The sequence below is a fragment of the Elephas maximus genome, chromosome 11 (genome assembly GCF_024166365.1).
Source record: "Elephas maximus indicus isolate mEleMax1 chromosome 11, mEleMax1 primary haplotype, whole genome shotgun sequence".
In the NCBI taxonomy this organism is placed as follows: domain Eukaryota; kingdom Metazoa; phylum Chordata; class Mammalia; order Proboscidea; family Elephantidae; genus Elephas; species Elephas maximus.
The window spans coordinates 112,500,357-112,522,554 of NC_064829.1; the positions used below are offsets into that span (position 1 = coordinate 112,500,357).

The 22,198-nt window shown below is 42.6% G+C and overlaps 1 protein-coding gene across 6 annotated transcripts in view; it reads left to right on the forward strand.

The window, feature by feature from the left end:
- FBXO17 (F-box protein 17) overlaps positions 1–22,198 on the forward strand; it is a 108,006-nt gene that overhangs the window by 2,482 nt on the left and 83,326 nt on the right. For 5 of the 6 annotated variants that reach the window (XM_049900257.1, XM_049900258.1, XM_049900252.1 and 2 more), the window contains exon 2: positions 6,169–6,292. The gene's annotated coding sequence lies outside the window, so the exon portion shown is untranslated. The remainder of the gene's footprint in view (positions 1–6,168; positions 6,293–22,198) is intronic. The other variant, XM_049900253.1, reaches the window with a different exon arrangement.

The following is a 22,198-nucleotide window of genomic DNA, read 5'->3' on the forward strand; positions in this document are numbered from 1 at the left end:
CATTTATTATTTTGTGTTTTTTGGATTAATGCCAGCCTTGCTGGTGTGAGATGGAATCTCATCGTAGTTTTAATTTGCATTTCTCTAATGGCTAATGATCGAGAGCATTTTCTCATGTATCTGTTGGCTGCCTGAATATCTTCTTTAGTGAAATGTGTGTTCATATCCTTTGCCCACTTCTTGATTGGGTTGTTTGTCTTTTTGTGGTTGAGTTTTGACAGAATCATGTAGATTTTAGAGATCAGGCGCTGGTCGGAGATGTCATAGCTGAAAATTCTTTCCCAATCTGTAGGTGGTCTTTTTACTCTTTTGGTGAAGTCTTTAGATGAGCATAGGTGTTTGATTTTTAGGAGCTCCCAGTTATCGGGTTTCTCTTCATCATTTTTGGTAATGTTTTGTATTCTGTTTATACCTTGTATTAGGGCTCCTAGGGTTGTCCCAATTTTTTCTTCCATGATCTTTATCGTTTTAGTCTTTATGTTTAGGTCTTTGATCCACTTGGAGTTAGTTTTTGTGCATGGTGTGAGGTATGGGTCCTGTTTCATTTTTTTGCAAATGGATATCCAGTTATGCCAGCACCATTTGTTAAAAAGGCTATCTTTTCCCCAGTTAATTGACACTGGTCCTTTGTCAAATATCAGCTGCTCATACGTGGATGGATCTATGTCTGGGTTCTCAATTCTGTTCCATTGGTCTATGTGTCTGTTGTTGTACCAATACCAGGCTGTTTTGACTACTGTGGCTGTATAATAGTTTCTGAAGTCAGGTAAGGTGAGGCCTCCCACTTTCTTCTTCTTTTTCAGTAGTGCTTTGCTTATCCGGGGCTTCTTTCCGTTCCATATGAAATTGGTGATTTGTTTCTCTATCCCCTTAAAATATGACATTGGAATTTGGATCGGAAGTGCGTTAAATGTATAGATGGCTTTTGGTAGAATAGACATTTTTACTATGTTAAGTCTTCCTATCCATGAGCAAGGTATGTTTTTCCACTTAAGTATGTCCTTTTGAATTTCTTGTAGTAGAGCTTTGTAGTTTTCTTTGTATAGGTCTTTTACATCCTTGGTAAGATTTATTCCTAAGTATCTTATCTTCTTGGGGGCTATTGTGAATGGTATTGATTTGGTTATTTCCTCTTCGGTGTTCTTTTTGTTGATGTAGAGGAATCCAAGTGATTTTTGTATGTTTATTTTATAACCTGAGACTCTGCCAAACTCTTCTATTAGTTTCAGTAGTTTTCTGGAGGATTCCTTAGGGTTTTCTGTGTATATAATCATGTCATCTGCAAATAGTGATAACTTTACTTCTTCCTTGCCAATCCGGATACCTTTTATTTCTTTGTCTAGCCTGATTGCCCTGGCTAAGACTTCCAACACGATGTTGAATAAGAGCGGTGATAAAGGGCATCCTTGTCTGGTTCCCGTTCTCAAGGGAAATGCTTTCAGGTTCTCTCCATTTAGAGTGACATTGGCTGTTGGCTTTGCATAGATGCCCTTTATTATGTTGAGGAATTTTCCTTCAATTCCTATTTTGGTAAGAGTTTTTATCATGAATGGGTGTTGGACTTTGTCAAATGCCTTTTCTGCATCAATTGATAAGATCATGTGGTTTTTGTCTTTTGTTTTATTTATGTGATGGATTACATTAATGGTTTTTCTGATATTAAACCAGCCTTGCATACCTGGTATAAATCCCACTTGATCAGGGTGAATTATTTTTTTGATGTGTTGTTGGATTCTATTGGCTAGAATTTTGTTGAGGATTTTTGCATCAATGTTCATGAGGGATATAGGTCTATAATTTTCTTTTTTTGTAATGTCTTTACCTGGTTTTGGTATCAGGGAGATGGTGGCTTCATAGAATGAGTTGGGTAGTATTCCGTCATTTTCTATGCTTTGGAATACCTTTAGTAGTAGTGGTGTTAACTCTTCTCTGAAAATTTGGTAGAACTCTGCAGTGAAGCCGTCCGGGCCGGGACTTTTTTTTGTTGGGAGTTTTTTGATTACCGTTTCAATCTCTTTTTTTGTTATGGGTCTATTTAGTTGTTCTACTTCTGAATGTGTTAGTTTAGGTAGGTAGTGTTTTTCCAGGAATTCATCCATTTCTTCTAGGTTTTCAAATTTGTTAGAGTACAATTTTTCATAATAATCTGAAATGATTCTTTTAATTTCATTTGGTTCTGTTGTGATGTGGTCCTTCTCATTTCTTATTCGGGTTATTTGTTTCCTTTCCTGTATTTCTTTAGTCAGTCTAGCCAATGGTTTATCAATTTTGTTAATTTTTTCAAAGAACCAGCTTTTGGCTTTGTTAATTCTTTCAATTGTTTTTCTGTTCTCTAATTCATTTAGTTCAGCTCTAATTTTTATTATTTGTTTTCTTCTGGTGCCTGATGGATTCTTTTGTTGCTCACTTTCTATTTGTTCAAGTTGTAGGGACAGTTCTCTGATTTTGGCTCTTTCTTCTTTTTGTATGTGTGCATTTATTGATATAAATTGGCCTCTGAGCACTGCTTTTGCTGTGTCCCAGAGGTTTTGATAGGAAGTATTTTCATTCTCGTTGCTTTCTATGAATTTCCTTATTCCCTCCTTGATGTCTTCTATAACCCAGTCTTTTTTCAGGAGGGTATTGTTCATTTTCCAAGTATTTGATTTCTTTTCCCTCGTTTTTCTGTTATTGATCTCTAGTTTTATTGCCTTGTGATCTGAGAAGATGCTTTGTAATATTTCGATGTTTTGGACTCTGCAAAGGTTTGTTTTATGTCCTAATATGTGGTCTATTCTAGAGAATGTTCCATGTGCGCTGGAAAAAAAAGTATATTTTGCAGCAGTTGGGTGGAGAGTTCTGTATAAGTCAATGAGGTCAAGTTGGTTGATTGTTGTAATTAGATCTTCCGTGTCTCTGTTGAGCTTCTTGCTGGATGTCCTGTCCTTCTCCGAAAGTGGTGTGTTGAAGTCTCCTACTATAATTGTGGAGGTATCTATCTCGCTTTTCAGTTCTGTTAAAATTTGATTTATGTATCTTGCAGCCCTGTCATTGGGTGCATAAATATTTAATATGGTTATGTCTTCCTGATCAATTGTCCCTTTTATCATTATATAGTGTCCTTCTTTATCCTTTGTGGTGGATTTAAGTCTAAAGTCTATTTTGTCAGAAATTAATATTGCTACTCCTCTTCTTTTTTGCTTATTGTTTGCTTGATATACTTTTTTCCATCCTTTGAGTTTTAGTTTATTTGAGTCTCTAAGTCTAAGGTGTGTCTCTTGTAGGCAGCATATAGATGGATCGTGTTTCTTTATCCAGTCTGTGACTCTCTGTCTCTTTATTGGTGCATTTAGTCCATTTACATTCAGGGTAATTATAGATAAGTAAGTTTTTAGTGCTGTCATTTTGATGCCTTTTTATGTGTGTTGTTGACAATTTCATTTTTCCACATACTTTTTTGTGCTGAGGCGTTTTTCTTAGTAAATTGTGAGATCCTCATTTTCATAGTGTTTGACTTTATGTTAGTTGAGTCGTTACGTTTTTCTTGGTTTTTGTCTTGAGTTATAGAGTTGTTATACCTTTTTGTGGTTACCTCATTATATACCCCTATTTTTCTAAGTAAAAACCTAACTTGTATTGTTCTATATCGCCTTGTATCACTCTCCATATGGCAGTTCAATGCCTCCTATATTTAGTCCCTCTTTTTGATTATTGTGATCTTTTACCTATTGACTTCCATGATTCCCTGTTATGTGTATTTTTTTTTTTTAATTAATCTTAATTTGTTTGTTTTTGTGATTTCCCTATTTGAGTTGATATCAGGACGTTCTGTTTTGTGACCTTGTGTTGTGCTGATATCTGATATTATTGGTTCTCTGACCAAACAATATCCTTTAGTATTTCTTGTAGCTTTGGTTTGGTTTTTGCAAATTCTCTAAACTTGTGTTTGTCTGTAAATATCTTAATTTCGCCTTCATATTTCAGAGAGAGTTTTGCTGGATATATGATCCTTGGCTGGCAGTTTTTCTCCTTCAGTGTTCTGTATATGTCGTCCCATTCCCTTCTTGCCTGCATGGTTTCTGCTGAGTAGTCAGAACATATTCTTATTGATTCTCCCTTGAAGGAAACCTTTCTTTTCTCCCTGGCTGCTTTTAAAATTTTCTGTTTATCTTTGGTTTTGGTGAGTTTGATGATAATATGTCTTGGTGTTTTTCTTTTTGGATCAATCTTAAATGGGGTTCGATGAGCATCTTGGATAGATATCCTTTCGTCTTTCATGATGTCAGGGAAGTTTTCTGTCAGAAGTTCTTCAACTATTTTCTCTGTGTTTTCTGTCCCTCCTCCCTGTTCTGGGACTCCAATCACCCGCAGGTTATCCTTCTTGATAGAGTCCCACATAATTCTTAGGGTTTCTTCATTTTTTTTAATTCTTTTATCTGATTTTTTTTCAGCTATGTTGGTGTTAATTCCCTGGTCCTCCAGATGTCCCAGTCTGCATTCTAATTGCTCGAGTCTGCTCCTCTGACTTCCTATTACGTTGTCTAATTCTGTTATTTTATTGTTAATCTTTTGGATTTCTACATGTTGTCTCTCTATGGATTCTTGCAACTTATTAATTTTTCCAGTATGTTCTTGAATAATCTTTTTGAGTTCTTCAACAGTTTTATCAGTGTGTTCCTTGGCTTTTTCTGCAGATATCCTAATTTCATTTGTGATATCATTAAGCATTCTGTAAATTAGTTTTTTATATTCTGTATCTGATAATTCCAAAATTGTATCTTCATTTGGGAAAGATTTTGATTCTTTTGTTTGGGGGGTTGGAGAAGCTGTCCCGGTCTGCTTCTTTAAGTGGTTTGATATGGATTGTTGTCTCCGAGCCATCACTGGGAAACTAGTTTTTCCAGAAAATCCGCTGCGTGCAGTCCTAATCCCTGCGGGACGGTTCCCCGGCTCGGATGCTGCTCTTTCTGCTCCAAGATCAGTCACTGCCTCCCGGGGACTTCTCCTACCGGCTGCGTCCCACGCCGCCCGTGGAACCAGCTGGTCCCCCTCCCGGGGTTAGTTCAGGGGGGTGGAGCAGCTCTCTGTGCTTGTGCCGTATCTGACTGGTACGCTGGCTCCAGGCTCTGGAAACAATCGCTGCTTCCCCGTATTAGTTCGTTCTCCGTCTCTAAATCTGTGTTTGTTGTTCAGGGTTCGTAGATTGTTATGTATGTGATCGATTCACTTGTTTTTCCGTGTCTTTGTTGTAAGAGGGAACCGAGGTAGCGTCTGCCTAGTCCGCCATCTTCAACACCTGTGGAGTTTTGATAAACACATTCGAGTTTGCTACGGAGCCCTCGCTAAATTCAGATGCCTGACCTTTAGGGGCTGATGGTTTTCCAGCCTGATGTGCCCATGTTTGAGTGGGTCTGTTTGGGCTCAAAGGTTGACGGGAAAAGGGGCTTAGGAGAGTGTTGCTTGTCACTTGGACTCGGAACACGGCTGTCTTGCTGCTGCTGAAGAAAAGCCGCTGGCTGTTTGGAGTTGTGCCTTCACAGGTCCTAACTGCCTGGGCCTAACCCCTAAGCTGAAACCTGAGAGACTGTCTGCTCTGGGCTGAACTGAATTGAAAGCAGGCATAGGCTCAAAGAACAGGGTTTCCACACTGGGTCCTTTGCAGATTTAAAACCTCTCTGTGGGGCCCTGAGCTGTGATGTGGCTGGACCATCTGGTCACATACAAATGCCCACAGGAGAGGGCTTGTACTTTGCTGGGACCTTCTTCTGAAACCTAGCTGCAGATGGGCTCCATATTTCTCTGCATCACAGACTCCTGACTTGTGATTCTTGCCAAAAGCTACAATTTGGGGAAGGGAGGGTCACAGGAGTATGACCCCCACCCACTACTGCACTGGACCCCCTCTCAGGGACGTCCCTCTGGTGTTGACTGTCATTTGGCTTTTTAGATTAGTTGTGATTCACAAGAATGGATTGATACCCTGAGTCTAGCTCCCTCACTTTCCTCCTGGTTTGTTGTAGTTAGCCACCATTGAGCTGGTCCAGACTCATGGTCACCCCATGCACAACGGGATGAAATGCTGCCTGGTCCTCTGCCATCCCCATAATCAGTCGTGGATCTGACTATTGCGATCCATAGGGTTTTTATTGGCTGCTTTTTGAAAGCTGACAGCCAGACCTTTCTTCCTAGACCAGAAGCCCTGCTGAAAAGTGTTTGGCATCAGAGCAACACGCAAGTCTCCACCGACAGGCAGATGGTGACTGTGCATAAGACATGCTGACCAGGAATTGAACCCAGGTCTCCCACGTGGAAGGTAAGATTTCTACCCCAGAGCCACTACTGCTCCTTTTCCTCCTGGTCTACACACCTTAAATAAGGCAGTTTGATTACTAAATGCATCTGCCTCCAGGAAGGGATTGTCCGAGTTACCTAGTGCTGCTGTAACACAAAGACCGCAAGTAGGTGGCTTTAAAGAACAGAATTTTTTTTTTTCTCATGATTTGGAAGCTTAAATTAGCATCTCAGCCCCGTTGATTCCCTCCTTGTCCATAGCCCCAGGTATTCCTTGGTTCCTTGGTGCTCCTTGGCTTGTAGATGGTCCTCTCTTGGCCTCTGTCCTCTCCCTGTGTGTGTCTCTGTGTCTGTTCTGTTCTTTTTATAACTCAGAAGTGATAAGGTTTAGGATCCACCTTACTCTGACATGATGACCTCATTAGCATAACAAAAGAGAAACCCTATTTCCAACAGAATCGCATCCACAGGTACAGGAGTTAGGATTTCGACACAGGTTTTTGGGGAGACACAATTCAATCCACAACAGGCATGGATCTTTTCTAGACTGCTCACTGGATAAATGATCAGGACTCAAGGGATAGAGGGTTATGTAAACCCATTCTGAAGATTTCTGAATATTCCCGCGTTTTCTCCTGACCAATCCCTGGACATGATATATCTTTCTGGTTCTGTTAAAATGTTTTTCTATTAAAATGCTTTTGTCCCTTTTCCGTATCTTCCAGATGAAAGGTTTAGATGAGAATAAAAAAATGATTGGGAAAACGTAACACTGCGATTACCGAATGAGACATACTGATTTTGTGACCAGAGAGAAAAACAAAAACTCAGCCCTTGGGGGGCAATACAGTGGTGGCAACGAGGGGGGAGAAAAAAAAGCCAAACCCGTTGCCGTCGAGTGGATTTCGACTCATAGCGACCCTAAAGGACAGAGTAGAACTGCCTTATAGAGTTTCCAAGGAGCACCTGGTGGATTTGAACTGCTGACCTTTTGGTTAGCAGCCATAGCGCTTAACTACTGTGCCGCCAGGGTTCCCAAGGAGGGGGAGGGGCAGCATAAATCGTTGTTTTCCAGAACTCCTAGAAGCCTTCTCCTCCTCCCAAAAGAAAAACAAAAGCATTTTTTTTCCCTCGTGTAAAAAATGAAACAGAGTTTCTGTAAAATAAGAGTTTTTTTCAAAGGTTTGCAGATCAGGAAGTGCCAAAATGAAAGCTCAAAATGGCGTCCCGAAAATGGCGCATAACCGTACATCTTTTATAGTCAATTGTACGGAGTTGGGAAGAGCACGGGGTACACGTGATGAGTTAACATTCACCATGCTTTCATAAGACTCGTTCAACAAGAATTTCTATTGGCTTAGCCATGGTTTCCTTAGTCACGGTTTCCCAGTTCCAGAGCTGGTTCCTTGCGTTCCCTGCAGTCCTCCGGGTGGACCACTTTGGAGTGTTACAAAATAAGTTATCTTGGTCAAGAGTGTGGTCACATGCCCTGAAAAGCAGAAGCAGGGATCTTGGACAAAATGGAATCCAATTCAGACCTGTGCCACCCATTTTAGTTATGACAAGTACCTCAGTTTTAGAGGGCTCTTTGGCATTTGTCTGCCTTAGAATCCAAATTGACCCACTTGAAAAGACGCATGTTTGGCTGGAAAACCATCAGCCTCTGATGATCAGATATTTGATTTCGACAAGGCCTCATGAGCTAGCTCAAAACTATTTTTCAGAACTCTAAAAGTGTTCCAAGTTTTGCCTTTTCAAGCTGCTGGAGCATTTTACCCAGAGAATAGCAACATCTCACATACTTTGGACATGCTATGAGGAGGGACCCGTCCCTGGAGAAAGACATCATGCTTGATAAAGTAGAGGGTCAGCAAAAAAGAGGAAGACCCTTAATGAGATGGAGTGACACAGTGGCTGCAACAATGGGCTCAAACACAACAACGATTGTGAGGATGGCACAGGACCCAACAGTTTTTTGTTTTGTTGTACATAGGGGTCGCTATGAGTCAGAACTGACTCATTGGCACCTAGCAACAACAACAGCAGCAAAACTGCAAGGTTTGAGGACATAACCTCCACACAAGACTGCCCTCACTTCTGACGCCAACTGCAAGTTTGGGGGTTCAATAATTAGCCAGAAGGACTCACAGAACTCACTGAAAGCTGTTATACTCATGATTATGGTTTATTTCAGAGAAAGGACACAGATTAAATGCAGAGGTGCATTGGGCAGAGTTGGGGAGGGTTCCAAATATGAAGCTTCCCTTGTCCTCAGGTCGTGTTACCTTCTTGGTATTGATGTGTGACAATAAACACAGGGTATTGCCAACAAAGGAAGCTCAGCCAAGCTTCAACGTCCAGAGTTTTTATTGGGGCTTTATTATGTAGGCTTGGTTGATTGATTGCCCATGTAGTTGAACTCAGTCTCTGGGTCAACTGATATTGTGTGACCTGGGCCCCCATTTAAATCACATTGTTGGTCTTTCTGGTGAGGCCTGCTCCCGTTCTGTGACCATTGGGTGTGGCTGGCCCTGTACCAAGATTCAGTGGGGCCGTCCCCCTCCTAAACAAAGATACTTCTATTTCGTGTGACATATTACCTCTCAGAAGCCAAGGGCAAAAACCAGACATTCTTTCTGGGCAAGGGCAAATACTTTACAGTATGTCAAACTGACAGCTGAGCATACACCTGACACCTACACCTGATTATACCTGAAAGTGCTGACTATAAGCCATCAGGAAGTGACCCAGGTTCTGCACTTCCCACAGAGAACACCTTTAGATGTTGTCATGTCCCTGAGGCAGAGGAACTGGTGTCATGGACAAGCAAAACTGTGTGGGGCTGACTGCCTTCAGGCAGTCCCTTTGAAACCAAGGGCAGAACTGAATTATTTTGGATTGGACTGGGAACTCTAAGACAGGTGGCCTCACGGCGGGTGATCACATTGGAACTCTGCTAACCTGTATTGCCTGACGAATGTATGTCCTGTTTCGGGTGTTCTAATAAGCCCTCACAACTGGACCAATGAGCAGCATCATGATAAACGGAGAAAAGATTGAAGTTGTCAAGGATGTCATTTTGCTTGGATCCACAGTCAACACCCATTAAAGCAGCAGTCAAGAAAGCCAAAGACGCATTGCATTGGGCAAATCTGCTGCAAAAGACCTCTTTAAGGTGTTGAAGAGCAAAGATGTCACCTTGAGAACTAACGTTCACCTGACTAAAGCCATGGTGTTGTCGGTCACCTTATATGCATGCAAAAGCTGGACAATGAATAAGGAAGACTGAAAAAGAACTGACGCTGGCGAAGAATACTGAATATACCGTGGACCGCCAAAAGAACAAACAAATCTGTCTTGGAGGAAGTACAGCCGGAATGCTCCTGAGAAGCAAGGATGGTGAGACTGTGTCTCACATACTTTGGACATGTGATCAGGAGGGATCAGTCCCTGGAGAAGGACATCATGCTTGGTAAAGTAGAGGGTCAGGGAAAAAGAGGAAGACCCTCAAGAGATGGATTGACATAGCGGCTGCAGCAATGGGCTCGAGCACAGAAACAGTTGTGAGGATGTCGTAGGACCAGGCAGTGTTTCATTCTGTTGTACATGGTGCCACTATGAGTTGGGGCTGACTCGGTGGCACCTAACAACAAGTGTAAACTCTTTGTTTCCAAGGGTACCACATGTGCTGTCTGGGATTATAGTTCTCGTGTGTACCCTATCAAGATGCTGCCTCAGCCTGGAAGGCTGCTGGGAAAAAATTAAGTCCCACTTCTCTGCCCCTTCTGTTCTGACGTTAGCTGTACATGCAGCACTTCTTCCTCTAACCCCAACCGCCTGGAGTTAGGTCAGACCTCACAAGTTAAACGGCACTGTCTTCCAGACGCCAGCCATAAGGTTGAGAGTCCCCATAACACCCTCACTTCTGACCTGCCAGCTACAAATGCAGGGTTTTCCCACGAACCCCTCAGGATGCCAGCCTTAAGCTTGGAATTCCCCAGGCCTCTTCACTTCTGACATGCTGACTCCCACTATGCCCTTGGGTTTTATAATTTGGTAGAATGACTCATAGAACTCAAGGAAGCACTATAGTTGTTGCTGTTAGGTGCCATCAAGTTGGTTCTGACTCATAGTGACCCTGTGTACAACAGAACAAAACACTGCTCCATCCTGTACCATCCTCACAGTTGTTGCTGTTTGAGCCCATTGTTGCAGCCACAGTGTCCAATTCATCTCATTGAGGGTCTTCCTCTTTTCCACTGACCCTCTACTTTACCAGCATGATGTCCTTCTCCAGGGACTGGTCCCTCCTGATAACATGTCCAAATAATGTGAGATGAAGTCTCAGAATCTTTGTTTCTAAGGAGCATTCTGGCTGTATGTCTTCCAAGACAGATTTGTTCATTCTTCTGGAGTCCATGGTATACTCAATATTCTTTGTCAACACCATGATTCAAAGGCATCAATTCTTCGGTCTTCCTTATTCATTGTCCAGCTTTCCCATGAATACAAGGAGATTGAAAATACCCTGGCTTGGGTCAGGTCCTTACAGTGTATCTTAGTCCTTACAGTGGTATCTTTGCTTTTTAACACTTTGAAGAGGTCTTTTGCTGCAGATTTGCCCAATGCAATATGTCATCTGATTTCTTGACTGCTGCTTCCCTGGCCGTTGATTGTGGAATCAAGTAAAATGAAATCCTTGTCAACTTCAATATTTTCTTCACTAATCATGGTGTTGTTTGTTGGTCCAGTTGTGACGATTTTTGTTTTCTTTATGTTAAAGTGTAATCCATACTGAAGGCTGGGTTCTTTGATTTTCATTAGAAAGTGCTTCAAGTCCTCTTCACTTTCAGCAAGCAAGGTTGTGTCATCTACATATCACAGGTTGTTGATTAGTCTTACTCCAATCCTGATGCCCTGTTCTTCTTCCTGTAGTCCAGCCTCTCAGATTATTTGCTCAGCATACAGATTGAATAAGTATGGTGAAGGATACAACCCTGACACACACCTGTCCTGATTTTAAACCACACAGTACCCCCTTGTTCTGTCCCAGCGACCGTCTCTTGGTCTAGGTACAGGTTCCACATGAGCATAATTAAGTGTTCTGGAACTCCCATTCTTCCCAATGTTATCCATAATTTGTTATGATCCACACAGTCGAATCCCTTCGCACAGTCAATAAAGCACGAGTAAACATCTTTCTGGTATTCTCTGCTCTTAGCCAAGATATATCTGACGTCAGCAATGATATCCCTGGTTCCATGTCCTCTTCTGAATCCAGTTTGAATTTCTGGTAGTTCCCTGTCTATGTACAGCTGCAACCATTTTTTAACTATCTTCAGCAAAATTTTACTGACATGTAATATTAATGATATTGTTCGATAATTTCCACATTCAGTTGGATCACCTTTCTTTGGAATGGCCACAGATATAGATCTCTTCCAGTCAGTTGGCCAGGTACCCGTCTCCCAAATTTTTTGGCATAGATGAATGTGCACTTCCATCGTTGCACCCATTTGTTAAAACATCTCAGTTGGTATTCCATCAATTCCTGGAGCCTTGTTCTTCACCAGTGCCTTGAGTGCAGCTTGGATTTCTTCCTTCAGTACTGTTGGTTCTTGATCATATCCTACTTCCTGACATGGTTAAAAGTCAGTTCTTTTTTGTATGGTGACTCTGTGTATTCCTTCCATCTTCTTTTGATGCTTCTTATGTCATTCAGTATTTTGCCTATAGAATCATTCAGTGTTGCATCTCAAGGTTTGAGTTTTTTCTTCAGTTCTTGCAGCTTGAGAAATGTCCAATGAGTTCTTCCCTTTTGGTTTTCTAGCTCCAGGTCTTTGCACATGTCATCATAGTGCTTTCCTTTGTTTTCTCGAGCTGCCCTTTGACATCTTCTGTTCAGCTTTTTTACTTCATTTCTTCCATTGGCTTTAGCTATTGGTTGTTCAAGAGCAAGTTTCAGAGTCACTTCTGACATCCGTTTTGGTCTGTTCTTTCTTTTTAATGACATTTTGTTTTCTTTACATGTAATGACCTTGGTGTCATCCCACAACTCATCTGGTCTTTGGTCATTAGTGTTCAATGTGTCAAAACTATTCTTGAGATGGTCTCTAAATTCAGGTGGGACATACTCAAGGTGGTACTTTGGCTCCTATGGACTTGCTTTAATTTTCTTCAGCTTCAACTTAAACTCGCATATGAGCAATCGATGGTCCTTTCAGAAGTCAGCCCCTGGCCTTGTTCTGACTGATGATACTGAGCTTCTTCATCATCTCTTTCAACAAATGTACTCGATTTGATTCCTGTGTATTCCGTCCAGGGTGGTCCATGTGTATAGTCATTTATGTTGTTGAAAAAGGTATCTGCAATGAATAGATTGTTGGTCTTGCAAAATTCTATTATGTGGTCTCCAGCATTGTTTCTATGACCAAGGCCATATTTTCCAACTACCGATCCATCTTCTTGTTTCAAACTTCGCATTCCAATCACCAGTCATTATCAATGGATGTAGATTGTGCGTTTAATCAATTTCAGACTGCAAAAGTTGGTAAATCTCTTCAGTTTCCTCATTGTTGGCATTGGTGGTTGGTGCGTAGATTTGAGTAATAGTTGTTTTAACTAGTCTCCCTTATAGGCCTATAGATATTATCCTATCACTGATAGTGTTGTGTTTTAGGAGAGATCTTGAAATGTTCTTTTTGACCATGAATGTGACGCTATTCCCCTTCAATTTATCATTGCTGGCATAGTAGACTGTATGATTGCCTGATTCAAAATAGCTAACACCAGTCCATTTCAGCTCACGAATGCCTAGAATATCTATCTTCAAGTATTGCATTTCATATTTGGCAACCTCCAATTTTCCTAGATTCGTGCTTCTTACATTCCAAGTTCTGATGATTAATGGATGTTTGTAGTCATTTTGAGTCATGCCACCTCAGCAGATTAAGGTCCCAAAAGCTTTCCTCCATCTACATCATTAAGGTAGCTTAATGAAAATTTGAGGAGGCAGCTCTTTCCCAATGTATATTGAGTGCCTTCCAACCAGAGGTGCTCGTCTTCTGGCACTGTATCAGACAATGCTCCACTGCTATTTATAAGATTTTTGCTGGCCAATTTTTTTTAGAAGTAGATCACCAAGTCCTGCTTTCTAGTCTTAGTGTGGAAACTCTGCTGAAATCTGTCCACCATAGGTGACCCTGCTGGTATTTGAAATACCAGTGGCATAGCTTCCAGCATCACAGCAACACACAAGCCTCCGCAGTATGACAAACTGACAGACGAGTGGTGGACTATACTTATGATTACAGTTTTATTATAGCAGAAAGGATACAAATGAAGAAAATCATAGGGCAAGATCTGGAATGGTTCCCAACATGGAGCTTCATGTCCCATGTGCATCGATGTCTTTCACCAACCAGGAAGCTCATGGAGTTTCAGTGTCCAAAGCTTTTATTGATGGTCTCATTACAAAATTCAAACTCAAACCCCTTTCCCCTGAGGTCAGTTGACATCAGGAAGTTTTATCAGCTGGTCTTTCTGGCCTGGCTAGCCCCCATCAAAGAGTCAGCTCATTAGCATAACCTGTTATGTTAGGTATGACCTGGAACCCTCATCAAAAATACTTCAATCACTGGGGTAATTCAAAGGTTTTAGAGATTATCTCTCAGGAATCCAGGACAAAGACCAAATTCTTTGGGTAAAATTTCCCCACAAAGGCATTCAGGTCAGCTTCAACTTACTGGCCAGACTTGTGATGTGCCTGAATTGACGTCTTGGGCCAGGTTAAAAAAAATAAAAAGGTTAATACAGAAACTTAAGGAGGAAGCCACCTGGATTTCTACACTTATGTTATGGATTTGTTTTAAATGGCTAAATCCAGGAGTCCTGGAGGGCATAAGGGAGGTCAGTACAGTAGGTTGGTCTTACCCTGATACGTTGGTCCTAGTGATAATAATTTTGCTGTAAAGATACCTTGGCCAAGATGGGGTGGACTGCAGAAAAGAGTTAACATAGCAGGCCCGAGAGGGCTATTTTCGCAAGGGCCTGTTTGCAAGGTTGGTCCTTGGTGACTGGGAAACTGGCATTCAGAATGTTTCCATTGTTTCCTAGATGATGAGGCCAGTTCACTGTGCTAGATTGTGCAAACAATGTGGTTTGTGCCAAACACCTGCTCTCCTTCTGGGAATCTAGAATTTGGTGTGTGTTAGGCTGAGTATGCCTACGTGCCCAGTCTCCAGTACAAACTTTGGGTGCTGAGTCTGCAATGGGCTTCCCTGCTGGGGGAAGAATGTGCCCTATATGGCCCCTCATAAGAGGGAAAGAGCCTGCACTTGGGTTTCTCCAGACTCCACTGTGTCTTTTTCCATTATGATCCAGCTGTGTATCCTTACTACATTGCCCTAATAACCTTTAGCCACGAGTACAACTGTATGTTGTGTTCTGTAAGTCCTTCTAGCCAATCTCCAAACATGGTGTTGGTCTTGGGGGCCCCCCACACAATACTTCCTAATCTTTAGACTCTATTCGAGTTTCACCAAATGTCCCAATAATGTTTTTTGTAACTAAAGTCAGAATCATGTGCAATTGTTCCTAGTTGTCATGTTTTGTTGTTGTGTGCCGTTGAGTCAATTCCAATTCACAGAGACCCTATAGCACAGAGTGGAACTTCCCCAAAGTGTTTCCAAGGAGCAGCTGGTGGATTTGAACTGCCGACCTTTTGGTTAGGAACCAATCTCTTAAGCACTGCACCACCAGGGCTCTCTATGTCTTCTTAGTCTCTTCTAATTTGGAACAATTCCTCAGCCCCTTTTTAATTTCATGGCTTTAACCATTTTCAAGATTATAGACCAATTTTACTTTGTAGAATATCCCCTGATTTGGTATTGTCTGATGTTTTCTCATAATTAGATTCGGATTGTGCATATTTGGCAGGAATATTACAGAAGTGACATTTTGTCTTCATTGCATCCCACCAGATGGTACACAATTTCATTTTGTCTCATTATCGATGATGCCCCATTATTGTCCCATTATCAGTGATGTTCACCTTGATCACTTGATTTAAGATGGTGTAAAAATGGCTTGGCAGGGGCACTTGGACTTCTCTAACTTCATGAGGGGGAAGGAGAACCAAGATCAATGGCCCAAAGCTGATTCCTATGAGGCGGAGATCAGATGCCTCCGTCTTCCAACCTTTTTACTAATTCTGACACCAACCACCCTTCCCATGGCACTCTCTACTTCTCTGCCAAGTTCGATAATTCATTGCAACGGCCACACAGAACTCACAGACAATACTCCTGATTATGGAATTTATTAGGGAAGTAACAGGTTAAAATTCAGGTTCAGGAACATTCAGGATACAGTTCTTCCATCAGGACAGCCTCTTCTCAGCCATGGCCCCTCGGTCTCTGACCTGCGTGCGCCAGTGTTACAAAGCTCTTTTAGCCCGGAGGTACCCCACTTCACCAGTAAGCCTCGGCCTGAAGGTGCTTTGCTTTCTCGCTCTGTGGACCGGGAAGCCCACTTCACCAACTCCTGTGGGTCCCCTGGTTCAGCTGCTTCTGCTGCTGCTTCTCCATGCCATCTTTGATATTACAGCTTGCTTTCTCTCTCCTGGGTCTAAGCGCAGGGATCCCAGATCCAAAGGACACACTCCATTCCTATCTCTTCTTGGTTAGTAAGTCAGGTCCCTCTCTGTTCTGGAATTGGCTCTCTTTTAAGCCTAGGGGGATGGCAAAACTGACCAGTCCCCTTGGTGGGCCGTAAGTACCTCATTTGATTAGTATCACGTAGTCATTTGGTGGGAGTTACAAAGACTATGGCTAAAAGGGCCATATTAAGTAATTCACCGTGCTGCAGGCAGTGTCCATTAAGTTACTTTTTTCCCTTTGTAATTTATATTTTAACCAAAACCAAACCTGCTGCCATCAAGTCGATTCCAAGTCACAGCGACCGTATAGGATGGAGTAGAACTGCCCCTTAGGGTTTCCAAAGAGCAGCTGGTAGATTCGAACTGCCAGCCTTTTGGTTAGCAGCCAATCTCTTAATCTCTGTGCCACCAAACCCAAAAAAACCAAACCCACTACCATTGAGTCGATTCCGACTCATAGCGACCCTAGAGGACAGAGTAGAACTGCCCCATAGAGCTTCCAAGGAGCACCTGGCAAATTTGAACTGCCAACCTCTTGGTTAGCAGCTGTAGCACTTAACCACTACGCCACCAGAGTTTCCTCTGTGCCACCCAGGGCTCCAAATTTGTGTTTAGTGGGTAAATATCCCACTCTTCACCAGCCTTTTAATTGATTTATATCATTATTGACTCGTGGTTTCCTATTTTATTCAATGGTTAGAATCTTACTCTCACTATTTTGATACTCAGTTTTGTCCCAAATTTGGGCACTGATAGCCCCTGAAGCTGGTTCCTGATCCCATCACTTCTTCCTTTTCTTTTCTTTTCTTACTCTCCTATATTAAGTATGGAAATCTTGGTGGCATAGTGGCTAAGAGGTATGGCTGCCAACCAAAATATCCATAGATCGAATCCACCAGGCGCTCCTTGGAAACTCTATGGGGCAGTTCTACTCCGTCCGATAGGGTTACTATGAGTTGGAATCGACTCACTGGTGACAGGTTATGTCAACTATGGAGCCCTGGCAGCGCAGTGGTTGAGAGCTACAGCTGCTAACCAAAAGGTTAGCAGTTTGAATCTATCAGCCGCTCCTTGGAAACCCTAGGGTGCAGTTCTACTTCATTCTATAGGGTCGCTATCAGTCAGAATGGGCTGTACTGCAACAGGTTGGTTTGTTTGTTTTGAATGAAGTATAGTATCATTTGTGCTGTACTTAAATTGGATTTTCACAATTGGGCTTTCTTGTAACTACTCTGCTGTCAGTTTATCTTAAATTAAGGCCTCCATGATGAGGCACAAACCTTTCTTCTTTCTGTTATTGTGACACTGCAGTGCGTAGTGAAGGTTTGGATGGCGTTCAATCAGAATGTAATAAATAGTTGGAGGAATTACTAATACCTTTTACAAATTTTTATTGTGATAATATATATATAACTACAACAGAACATTTGCCATTTTAATGACTTGTAAGTGTACTGTTCGGTGACATTAATTATAGTCACCATGTTGTATAACTACCACCGCCATCCATTTTCAAATATTTTTCAACCCCTTAATCAGAAACTCAGCACTCCTTAAGCAATAACTCCCCACTTCCCCCTCTCTCTAGCCTTTGGTGACCACTAATAAACTTTGGCCTCTAGGCATTGATCTATTCTAGATATTTCATATAAGTGGGATCATACCATATTTGTCCTTTTTTGTCTTACTGTGGTCAACATACTGTTTTCAAGGTTCACCCATGTCGTAGTATGTATCAGAAGTTTATTTCTCTTTATGGCTGTGTAGTATTCCTTTGTATGGATATACCACATTTAGTTCATCCATTAATCAACTGATGGATACTTGCTTGGGCTGTTTCCATCTTTTTTCTATTGTGAACAATGCTGCAATGAACACTGGTGTACAAGTATCTGCGTCCCTGCTTTCAGTTCTTTTAGGTATATACCTAGGAGTAGAATTGCTGGGTCATATGGTAGTTCTATGTTTAACTTTTGAGGAACCGACAAACTTTTCCACAGCTGCTGCACCATTTTACACTCCCACCAGCAATGCACAAGTGTAGCGATTTCTCCATTTCCTTACCAACAAGTGTTAATTTTGTTTTTTCTGATAATCGCCATCCTTGTGGGTGTGACATGGTATCTCATCGTGGTGTTGGTTTGTTTTTCCCTGATGACTAACAACCTGAGCATCTTTTCATTTGTTTATTGGTCATTTGTAGATCTTCTTCGGAGAACTGCCTGTTCATGTCCTCTGCCAGTTTTTTAATTGGTTGTTTGTCTTTTTGTCGTTGAGTTGTAGGAAGCCTTTATATATCCTGGATATTAAACCTTTATCAGATAGATGGTTTCCAAAGATTTTCTCCCATTCTTTGGACTGAGAAAGAGTTCTTGATTATTTTGGAATCCAGATTTCCAGGGTCCACGGAGTTGGCATGTAGAGTGATGGATCACTTTTGTGTGGCCTTCCTCGCCATAGTCTTGTAACTATCCACCCAGGTGATTTCGTGGGACTGAGCAGATAGGGTGATTGTAGCCCACCATGGGATTGGTCAATTTTGCCATCCTGCTGGGCTTGAAATCAGCCACCCCAGAGGTGGGAAACCGAAGATCCCACCACCACCAAGGAAGAACAGCCAGGAGCTACCACGTCCTTTGGACCCGGGATCCCTGCACTGAGAAGCTCCTGGACCCAGGAGACAGAGAAAGAGCTGTACCCTTGAAGATGGCGAGACCTGGCAGCAGAGACCTGAGAGCAGAGGCTCGGCAGCAGGAGACGGCATGACGGGCTTTCCAGTCCATGGAGAGAGAAAGCTGAGTGCCTTTGGCCAGAGGCCAAGGGCCAGGGAGAGGTGTGCCTGAAAGCACAGCTGGGAAGTGGCTGTCCTGAAAGAAGGACTATATCCCGATGGTTCCTGTAGCTGAATTGTAACCTGTTACTTCCCTAATAAACCCCATAATTGTGTGTATGGTCTGTGAGCTCTGTGAGGCCATTGCAATAAATTATCGAACTTGACAGAGAAGTAGAGAGTGCTGTAGGAGGGACGGTTGGTGTCAGAATTGGTAAAGATGACAGAGGAGGCACGTGTGACCTCCACCTCATAGAAGTCAGCCTTTTGCTGTTGGTTTTGATTCCTCTTCCCCTTTGTGAAGTTAGAGGAGGTCAGACGCTGTCCCCACAGTGACCCACTCCCAGGGGGTGACCCACCCAGGCCATTACCCTGGTCTTTTGAACCTTGAGCCTTGAGCAGACTGGTCTCCTAAAAGTCATCTTTAAGTCAAACAATAGTCTTGCTAATAAAACAGGCAGCAAAGGCCCTGAGATTGGAGGGTGCCTGTTTGAGAAATAGCAAAGAGAATGGTGTGGTTAGAGGAGAAGCAAGTAAAAGAGAAATAGACTATACTATCAGGGAGGTGGAAACGCTGGTGGTAGTGGTTAAGTGCTACAGCTGCTAACCAAAAGGTCGGCAGTTCAAATCTGCCAGGCGCTCCTTGGAAACTCTATGGAGCAGTTCTACTCTGTCCTACAGGGTCGCTATGAGTCGGAATCCACTCGATGGCGGTGGGTTTGGTTTTGGTTTGGTATCAGGGAGGTAATAGGGGGTTGAGTGTGGAACCTAGAGACTTAGTAAAACAGAGAGCAGAGGGGCCCCCAAATCTGCAAACAAAGTAACAAGGAATGGGCCAGGGTACAGAAACAAAACCATTCCCCAGAACAATGGGGCAGGGTATCTAAAAATAGCCCACAAACTTTTTAAAAGTTGGCTTTCAGAAGCAGCTGGAGAAAACCAGCCCCAGGGACACACGCAGAACATCCACCTGTGACCGCTGTGTGACCTTCTACCAGGGGCAGCGAGGGGCTGCAGCCCCGACCAGGAATCGAACCCGGGGAGCAAGAGACTGCGCAGGTGCGACACCCCATAATACGTCCTGCTATGAATCCCAGAGGCTCCGGAACAGGAGCCGTCTTGGAAAGCTGCTGCACAGGCACCTTAGTTAGCATATCCCTGCCTGTGCCTACGAATAAACATGAGTCTTCTCCCACCTGTGAACTTTTTAAAAACTCAGGCCCATCTTTTGTTCTTTAAGACAGGGGTATGCTCTGCTCTAGGCCCTCCTTGTCTCCGCATGCGAGCCTCTTCAATAAAGCTTTGCTCGTGTGGAAAACTCTGTGTGCCTTACCTGCTCATTCTTGACCAGTGAGAGGCAAGAACCTTATTCCGGTAACACTAATTAGTGAAGACCGCTTTGACTTGGTCACTGTGCTCCTTTGAAGAGTTATCTTTGTGCAGCAAGTTTTGAGAAACAGAAGCTGCAGGGTTGGACTAGAAGCAGTGTTGGTGTTGTAGGATAAATTGTTATGTGCAAACGCACTGTTCTGGCCCCATTTCCACACCCAATGTCGATAACATGAGGCATAAGAGTCTTTGGAAGTTCTTTAATCTCTGGAACACCTTGACTCTACTTAGAACTGTTGCCCGATTTATAAATTGTATATTAAATAAACTTCAAGTAAATTTATATTATTGGCATAATATGATTTTTGTTTTAACAGGGCTTTCTCTGCCCTTTCTTAATAAAGTCCTTTGATGCACAGAAGTTTTTAATTTTGATGCAGTCCTGTGATGTAGTGAATTACTTTAATATGGCCCTTCTAGCCATGGTCTTGTGACTCCCACAAAAATGATTGGGTGGGATTATGCAAATAAGGTGCTTGTGTCACACCAAAGGGATTGGACAGCCTGCTAATAATGCAAATAAGGTGCATGGAACCTTTGTGGCCATGGAACCACACAAATAAGGTATATGGAACTCTAATGAGGGATTGGTCAGGTTTGCCATCCTGGTAGTCTTAAAAGACAGCCAGTCCCAGAAGTGGAGAGAGGGGACCTCACTACCATCAAGAAGATCCAGGAAAGCAATAAATACTACTCAGCCAGTAGGAGAAACAAAGTCTTGGTACCCAGAAAAACCACCCAGTGCCATCGAGTCAATTCCGACTCACAGTGACCCTATAGGACAAAGTAGAACTGCCCCACAGAGTTTCTAAGGAGCGCCTGGCGGATTCAAACTGCCGACCTTTTGGTTAGCAGCCGTAGCACTTAACCACTGTGCCACCAGGGTTTCCGCAAATTCTTGGTACATACTACAATATGGATGGAGCTTGAAGACATTATGCTGAATGAAATAAGCTAATCACAAAACGACAAATATTGTATGACTTTGCTTATATAAAAAGACAAGGACAGGCAAATGTACAGAGACCAAAGTTTATTAGTGGTCACCAGGGGTGAGATGGAAAGGGGGCGTGGCTAACAGTCATGGAAAAATTGCATTGGATAAGGGTAGGGTTGTACAGCTGATTGCTGTAATAGCTGTCAATAAGTTGTACACCTGTAAAAAGTTGAATTGGCAAAAGTTGTATGGCAGATATAGTTACAACAGTGCCAAAAAAAAAAAAAAAGGTAACAGCTGAGGCTGCTTATGTACAACCAAAAAATCTCATGAGATTTGGTTCCTTGGTTGGGAGGTTTAGGGTCCTGGTTTGATGGGACATTCCAGTTAATGGGCCTAATGACATGTTTAGCGCTTCAGTTCTACCTCCTAGTTCTTTGCATAGTGCCTGGGGTCTTAAAAGCTTGCAAGCAGCCATCCAAGGCACGACAGGTCTCTATTTGCCTGGAGAAATAGAAGAAGATGAGTCAGGAATAGGAGGAGGATATGGAATGTGTGGCTAATTCCCTCAATGAACAATTACCTCCTTTGCCATGAGACCAGAAGAGCTGGATGTTGCCTGGCTACCATTACTGAACATTTTTCTTTTTAAAATTTTTATTGTGCTGTAAGTGAAAGTTTACAAATCAAGTCAGTCTCTCACACAAAAACTTATATACACCTTGCTACATACTCCCAATTACTCTTCCCCTAATGAGACAGCCCCCTCTCCACCTCCACTCTCTCTTCTCATGTCCATTTTGCCAGCTTCTAACCCCTCTACCCTCTCATCTCCCCTCCACGCAGGATATGCCAACATAGTCTCAAGTGTCCACCTGATCCAAGAAGCTCATTCCTCACCAGCATCCCTCTCCAACCCATTGTCCAGTCCAATCCCTGTCTGAAGAGTTGGCTTTGGGAATGGTTCCTGTCCTGGGCCAACAGAGGGCCTGGGGGCCATGACCACCGGGGTCCTTCTAGTCTCAGTCACACTGTTAAGTCTGGCCTTATGAGAATTTGGGGTCTGCCTTTTTTTTTTTTATCCCACTGCTCTCCTGCTCCCTCAGGGGTTCTC